Source organism: Pleurodeles waltl, chromosome 7 (assembly GCF_031143425.1).
Source record: "Pleurodeles waltl isolate 20211129_DDA chromosome 7, aPleWal1.hap1.20221129, whole genome shotgun sequence".
Lineage (NCBI taxonomy): Eukaryota > Metazoa > Chordata > Amphibia > Caudata > Salamandridae > Pleurodeles > Pleurodeles waltl.
The window spans coordinates 1,455,368,442-1,455,376,311 of record NC_090446.1 but is presented as its reverse complement, the minus strand read 5'-3'; the positions used below and the strand labels follow the sequence as shown (position 1 = coordinate 1,455,376,311).

The 7,870-nt window shown below is 44.3% G+C and overlaps 1 long non-coding RNA gene across 1 annotated transcript; it reads left to right on the top strand.

Moving 5' to 3' along the window:
- Positions 1-921: 921 nt before the first annotated feature.
- LOC138246475 (uncharacterized) lies at positions 922-5,893 on the top strand. The gene is made up of 3 exons (XR_011194297.1): positions 922-1,028; positions 2,536-2,735; positions 5,794-5,893. It is a non-coding gene; the product is annotated as an uncharacterized lncRNA (long non-coding RNA).
- The last annotated feature ends 1,977 nt before the right edge of the window (positions 5,894-7,870 follow it).

The following is a 7,870-nucleotide window of genomic DNA, read 5'->3' as shown; positions in this document are numbered from 1 at the left end:
TTATTTCTCAAAAGCAGCAAATAATGAATGGCAGTTAGAAAACAGTATACCTGATTGAAACACTAGATTGATCACAGACAAATATTTGTGCCACACAACTTAAGCACTGCCAGATTCAGATTGCCACTGTCAGAGAAAAACAAAGTGCCATGTCTCAAATGTCAGCTCTGTGGTTGATGAGATCTCTGTTATCGTGGAGCTCCGGAACAATATGGATATGGTTGCACCAGAAAGAAAAAGGCATAGAAATTGAAAATATAAATGTCATGAATAGCCAACCTGTACATAGGATTACCAGATAACCCTGAGACCAGTTCTGTGCCTTGAGGTCCCAATCTAAAGAGTTTTAGTCTTAGTTCACTTAACAATTTCAAGTTGGGGCATTAAATTCCCTGCATCAGTCCTAACAATTGCAGTTACAATTTTAGTATTTTTTCTTCTCTTGTAGGTGAATGGAGTGACACATAACCTTCCATTTAGGCTTCCTGACGGAATCCTCCAGGTCTTTCAGAAAGGTATCAGTATCATTTTGAAGACAGAGTTTGGCCTGGAAGTAAGTTATGACTTGGTCTACCATGCCACAGTGACTGTCCCAGGGAACTACAAGAAACAAATGTGTGGCTTATGTGGCAACTACAACGGGAATAAAAATGATGAGTTCCTACTCCCCAGCAACACGCTGACCCCTGATGCGACGATCTTTGGCTCTGCATGGCAAGTCCCAGTGCCCAGCGTCTCCTGTGGTGATGGCTGTGGGGGTGCTGGCAACGAGTGCCCCGTCTGTGATCAAAATATTAAGGAACTGTTCAAACAGCCAAGCTTCTGCGGCATCTTGGTGGCCATTGGTGGACCCTTCAGAGACTGCTACCCCGTGGTCAACCCCTCTGTTTACTTTAGCAATTGTGTCTTTGACCTCTGCCAGGGAGGTGGAGACAACAGCATTTTATGCTTCAATATTCAGAGCTATGTATCGGCGTGCCAGGCCGCTAGGGTCGTAATCAAGCCCTGGAGGAGTAACACCTTCTGCCGTAAGTAACACATGGATAAATTAAATTAATGAATTATTCCTTAAGGTTGGAAATGTCCCAAGGGGAGATAATAGCAAATGTAGAAATGATTCATAGTTGAGCCGAAATAGAGGAGTTAATGGATGTTTCAATGGAGACGGGGGGGCACATGAATTGTAACGGGGAGGAGATAGTGGAAAGGAGGAGAAAGGAGACTGCAGAGTGTGAGAGTTGGATAAAGAGCATCGCTGTTGGTGGGTTCAGTGTTCAGGTGGTACACTGTAAGGGGGTGAAGGATTCATAGCCCGTGGAGATGGCATTAGGCGGGGAAGCGAGAAAGGGCATGGAGGTTCATTTTGCTTCAGACGCTGCTATTGGAGCTTCAGAGTTGTCACTCACTGTCAGTGACCATAGAAAGAAGACCTGGAGTACTGGCTCGCCAGTTGGCCTGCTGCCTCTGAGAGTTTGAAGGATGAGAGAAACGTGACATGTTAGATACAGTTGAGAGATCCTGTCTCTGATCCACCCCTCGGTACGCATTTCAAACATAGGTTTCGTGCAAGGCAGTACCCACCTGTGCCCAGAGCTGTAGACTTGTCCTTGTAATACCAGCAGTGTTTAATTTGTGCTTGTTGTTTCCGGTGCTGAGCACCAGCGCTTATTTTTACGGTCCGGCGCTTATTCTTCGCCCCCAAGCATTTGCTGCGAGCAAAAGACACAGATGGGAAAGCCTGATGAAGGGAAAAACGAAAAAGCGTCTCAAAGTAGAAAGCTGCAGGAGTGAGCTGAAGGGGCAGGAAGTGGCTTTAAATGGATTGACGAGGCCCGAGATGGCTTCAGGATTACGCCACCTCAGTTTTCCGTGTTCCCCCATTTACTTGCAGCTGCCGCGTGTTTAAGAGGAGGGCTTTGGGCACCGGCATGTTTTTATTTACAAATTAAGCACTGAATACCAGCACAAAAAAACTTTAAAGGAAACTCAATTTCCTCCAGCAACAATAGATTACCAGAGAGGGTCCTTTCCAGACACCAGAAACTCACTATTGAAAGTACATGACATCACTACGCATAAACATTCCAAATAATGATGTACTACATTTAAGGTAGAATACATTCTATCACAAAGGTATGGCATCACAATGAATATAGAGGACTCTACGCAGGTGTAGTGTGTAGCAAGGTCACATTCTAAAGACCATTTAAACAAGCATTGCCAAGACCAACACGGCATACACACGCAGTGTTAGCACATTGGAGTGAGAAATATGGAAAGGAGCCCTTTGGCAGGACAATGTAGGCACTCGAGTGGAGGGAGAAGGATACATCTGAACTACCAGTAGCATCAGTTAAGAGAGTACTGCTCCACTGGGCTAAGCCACAACACGATTGACTCAGTCCAATGAATGAAAGAGGAAGATCAAAGAAAGCCAAAGGTTGAAAGGGGCAGAGCAAAAACCAACTCTATGTATATTGTTAGCAATAGGTATTAATAGGTCTAGTAAGCATCTTCTTTCTTTACATACTGCAGCACTGGAATGCCCAGCAAACAGCCACTACTCTCTCTGCACGGATCTCTGCTCCTCATCATGTGCTCAACTCTCAGATCCATCAAGTTGTCCATCAGGATGCGCAGAAGGATGCCAGTGCGACGATGGCTTTTTCTCTAATGGTGATCAGTGCGTAAACCTGAACAGCTGTGGCTGCTTTTACAATGGAATTTACTTAAAAGTATGTCAATCATTTGCAGTGGTAACTCCATACAGAGGTGTTTAAACCCAAAACTGGGATTTTATTGTTGTTTCTGCTGATGTTTTGCCAGGGAAAGTGCTGCTAGAACGAATCATGTTATATGCCAGGAAGGTATTGAGAATGTCTGCTATTATTGGAGTCACACATGATAGATCCTCTCACCCCTAAAAGAAAGTTTCTCCAAAAAGGGAGAGTTGGCAAGTGTCTCACTCCATCTCCAGCGTGTTATGCTCTGTCAGACAAGAGGTGTTAGGAGTCACACCATCCTTCAGCAAATATTTTATCCACAAATTATAATAAAGTAGACCCACAACCTACTACTCCCAAATCAATACACACGCAATGATTGATATTTTACAGTTATATAATCATTTTCATGCAGTATCTGTCTACATAATTGTATAGAATGATGAGATTATTTCAAACACTCAGCAGATAACATGCAAATAAGGGTAAATGGTGAAAATGTCCGAAACAAGGTACAAAAAGATAAAGGTAAACAAGAACCTGTTATTCTATTCCTTACCCAATATGTCTATAAGGATTTCACCCATTCCAACCTAAATGACTATACAAATTATCTAAACTTTGCTATGCTAAGCCATTTATAGTTTTTCCGCATAATTTAAATAAGTTATGCTGCCATCATGCCAGCAATCATAATGCATCCCTACAGTATCTTCCCTCTGAATGTATCTACACCCACCCCTACACCAGTGCCTCACATGTCTTTATTGGTAATGGTGTTTTATGGAGCAAGGAGGGTGTTCCTGGTGCTCTGCTTGTGCTTTCTAAGATGGATCTATACAAGGCCATCTTCCCTTGCAGTTGTGATTGTAATGCCTGCCCTGGAAGAGTGGAAAGTGTACCTTCTCTATCCTGTTGGTTTTAACAGTGTTAGAAAACATGGAGGCCTAGATTTACTAAGCCCTTGCATTGCCACTGCACCAACAAGGCGACACAAGGCAATGCCAGGTCTTAAGTGGTATGTACTAAACAATGCAAGGCCACTTTGTGTGGCTCTGCGTGGCTTTGTAAATCCAGAGTAATGCAAGGCAGAAGCACTACATTGGTGCCCACGCATCCACCCATGGATGTTGCCGCATTCAAAGGTTTAATAAGGTTTACTGAGTGCAGCAAACATAGGAATGAGTCCAAATGCTGTGCCAATCTAACAGAGGCATAAAGAGAAAAAATATGTTTATTTCTCCTTGTGATTTCCTCTATGTATGCTGCATTCCACAGCTCACATAGAAAGAGGATTGTTTTTGTGCAGACAGATGTTCCTTCTTGCATAAAAACAATTCTGTCTGTAACGCAGGCACCCTTGGTGCAAAGGTGCCTGCTTTGGCACTAGGCAGCCCTCAGTGTGGCACTGGAGAAAGAGAGCAGAAATGCGCTGTACCTTAGTAACGATGGTGCACTCATGCTCTTTCCATTTGACACAGCACAGCACATCAAGTTGTTGCTGCCCTTCATTGTACCAATCGGTAGTAAATCTAGGACCCAGTTCCTAAACTGAAAACATGGCAATCAGCAAAAATTTATTAGCATTTCCATTCAAACAGTCTTCTTTCCTAGGCCCTACATCTCTTCGCACACTTTCTAGTATTAGAAACAATCAGGTTTACATGCATAACAAAAAAAATATAGTGGAGCACACACAAACTTAATTAATTAAGCATCTACTTATCAGTCTAATATTTAGTGTAGGCAAAACATTATCTAATACGGTATCAAATGTTAACAAAAGAACAAATAATCAATATCACATATCAATACATACACATCAGGGTGTATATCAATTTGTTATTTTTTGTGCTGATTTATTTAATACAAAATGCTCATTGTAAAATTCAAATACCTAATTTCAAAAGTTACTCATTTACAGAAATATACGTTTATGTATATGGCCTCATAAGTTTAACATAAACTCAAACAAACAAAAACAGACTAGCGGGTTCAACAAGATTATATTATTCAATAGCTGAAGATTTGCCCCTATTCAGCATTCACATGTAATCCAACAATTAGTGGCAAGATTTCATCTGCAGGTACTTCCACAAATGATGGTAAGATTCATCCTGAATTATATTTTTTTTAGCAACACTGAATATTAGACTGATAAGTAGATGCTTAGTTAACTATGTTTGTGTGTGCTCCACTATATGTTTTTGTTGTGATACCAATTGGTTTAGGTTTCCGATTCCATTTACAGACCTTGGCAACAGATGTGTTTTAGTGCTTGCGCACCATTCATAACGTAAGTGAACTGTAGGGATGTGCAGCTAAATGAAGTCATTGTTATCTTGAGTCTTAGGAATGTTTACATGCAGTCAGGCCTGCCTTGTATGTCACGTGCATTATGATCACTTTAGAGCCATGCCAAACATACAACTGCAAACAAGTGAGTGTTCACGTTTAGTACTGAAGTTGTATATGTGAGCCCCATCGCCTGCCACTTTTCACTGTTTACAAATGCAAGTACAACTGCTTCGTAATCTGTGCTGGACTGAGATGTGTCTCTTCGAGGAGTCTTAATATTGCATGGTCTGTACGAGAGTTTGCCTTTATTATTTCACCATTGTGTTATATGCGAGCCCCTGCACTAACCTATGGTCAGCATCCCCAGTCATAAAGGACCATATAGTATGATTGGATAGTTCACTCCCTTGAATTAAGCATTGCTTACTACCTAATTCTCCTTTAATACATCAGGGGACCTCCTTCTGTATTCCAAGAGCTCACCCTCATTCGGTGTGTATGGGTACAACACATCACAAAGCTAAAAATACTTTTTGTATGTTAAACATGAGAGTCAACTACAAACAAAAAAGCAAAAGGAAGCACTAGAGAACATTTGTGCTCCTTTAAAAAACTGAACTCAGTGAGATGAGGATTATTTTTCCCTGAGCTCTTTCTAGAGTTACACCTCTTTGTTCCTGTACTAGCTGAGTGTGCTGAATATCCTATGTTTTCTTGTGCCCTTCCCTCCTTTCGGCAGCTGTGTCTCAAAGTTTTCTTCCTCCTTCCACAGGTGAATGAGCAGTTCCTGCTGGAAGATTGCCTGCAGCTATGCACCTGCTCCTCCTCCACTGGAGTGGTCTGTGTGGCCCACAGCTGCTCTGTAAATGAGCAGTGTGAAGTCAGTGATGGAATCCGCAAATGTGTAAATACAGGTATGGTACACTATAGTGTTGTTCAGAGATTTGCTTGTAGCATAACTGCCCTACTGAAAAGGCCTTCAGAGGTTAATATATGTATATCCTTATGAGCCATCTGGGCTAGAGTGGAAGGAGGAGTGGTCACTTGCACCTGAAAGGACTGTGCCTGCCCTCACACAATCCAGTCTCCGACCCCCTGATGTCTGTCGGGGGCCAGGCCTGGACAAGGCAGGATCTTGTCAACAACAGAGACTTTCCTTTGAAGTTTGCCTACTTCAAAGGCAGATCTGGTTATAAGTAGTGGACCCAAACCCCCAGACTTTTATAACACTTCTGGATCAATAGGAACCTCTGCCAAGGAGAAGAGCTGAAGAGTTGGAGGAGGAGTACTGTCCATTTGCTGTGTGTGCTTTGCTGGGTTGGCCTGCAGTTGCTGCTTCTGCCATAAAGAGGGCAACAACTGAACTTTGCTGTGTATCCTGCTTGTGAGGTTTCTAAAAGGGCTTGAAGTAGAGCTTGCCTCCTGTTGGAAGTCTCAGGGATATCAAAGACTTCAGCTTCATCTACCTACAGCACTGGGAACTGTGTGTTTTGTGCTGCAACAGAAGAGAAACCACTGTGATGCCATCAACGACGCCGCTGCCTGCACCGTGACCTGACTATGCCACATGGAACCGTGCTCCACGGTGCAGCGCAACCCTGGTCTCATTGACGCCGCAATCTGACACCGTCACTGAGGTGCTGCTTGCACTGTGACCTGTAGGCCCACACTCCACATCGCCTTGCTCGCACCGCAGCCCTGGGCACCCCCGACGATGCACCACGCTGACACTGACACTGCTGCCTGCACTGTGGGCTGAGGCCACAGCTCGTGAGGTGCACAGAGCACCTTTCCGTCCCGCACTGCAGTCCTGGTTCACCGATAGCAGCACCATTGACTCCAGTGTCATTAACAGACATCCCTGTCTGCACCACGACCTGTGGGCTCTGCACAAAGTCCGCCCCGCACTGCACTGCCGTCTTGAGCCTACCGACGACAGCTTTTCAGCAACAACGAGGACGCTGCCTGCACCGCGACCTGAAGACACCACACGTTGCACTGCTCCGCTTCACAATGCAGCCCTGGTCTCACCGACCCGCTCCCTGCACCGTGACCTGTGGACACTGCATGTTGCATCTTCCTGCTTTGCCCCCGCAGCCATCCATGCCAACGTTCGTCATCAGACCAGAGTTCGATCTGCAACGCATGTGACTTCAAGGGCCCGACGACCCCTGCACCAACCTCTGGAACCGACGCCTTCAATGCCAGTGACGCGACACTCTGGATTTCATCACTAAGATCACGACCCCTGCATTTCCAAGGTACTGTTTACGAGTTTTCCCGAAACCGTAGCTGGCCTGCGACACCGCGGCTGGCCTGAACTGTTGGATTTGTTGTTCACGATGCTGTGATAGCCCCAGACATAGCTATTGACTTCAAGGAACTGTATTTTTAAGTAATTCTTGCAAAATTCATATCTTTATTATGGTATGTTGGAATTTTCTCGTTTTGGTCTTGTTTTACACAGATACATATTGGCTATTTTTCTAAAACGGGTGTGGTGTCTTTTTGTAGTGTTTTCACTGTATTACTGTTTGTTATGTGCAAATGCTTTAGAAATTGCTTCTGAGATAAGCCTGACTGCTCGTGCCAAGCTGCCAAGAAGGTGAGCAGGGGTTATCTGAGCTGGGTATCTCCCTTCTCCTGACTAGATTCAGGGTCCCTACTGGGACATGGTGCAAACCGACTGCATATAGAGACTCCATTTCTAACAGTAGTTATTCGCAATCATGCTCAAACCCTGATTGGAGTCAAGAAAAAAAGACCAGAAAATAGGCCCTGAGACCCTGGAGCGACAGATTGCCTCTTTAGAAACTTGGGCCCTGAGACAGGGGGAGAGCAGTCTTCAG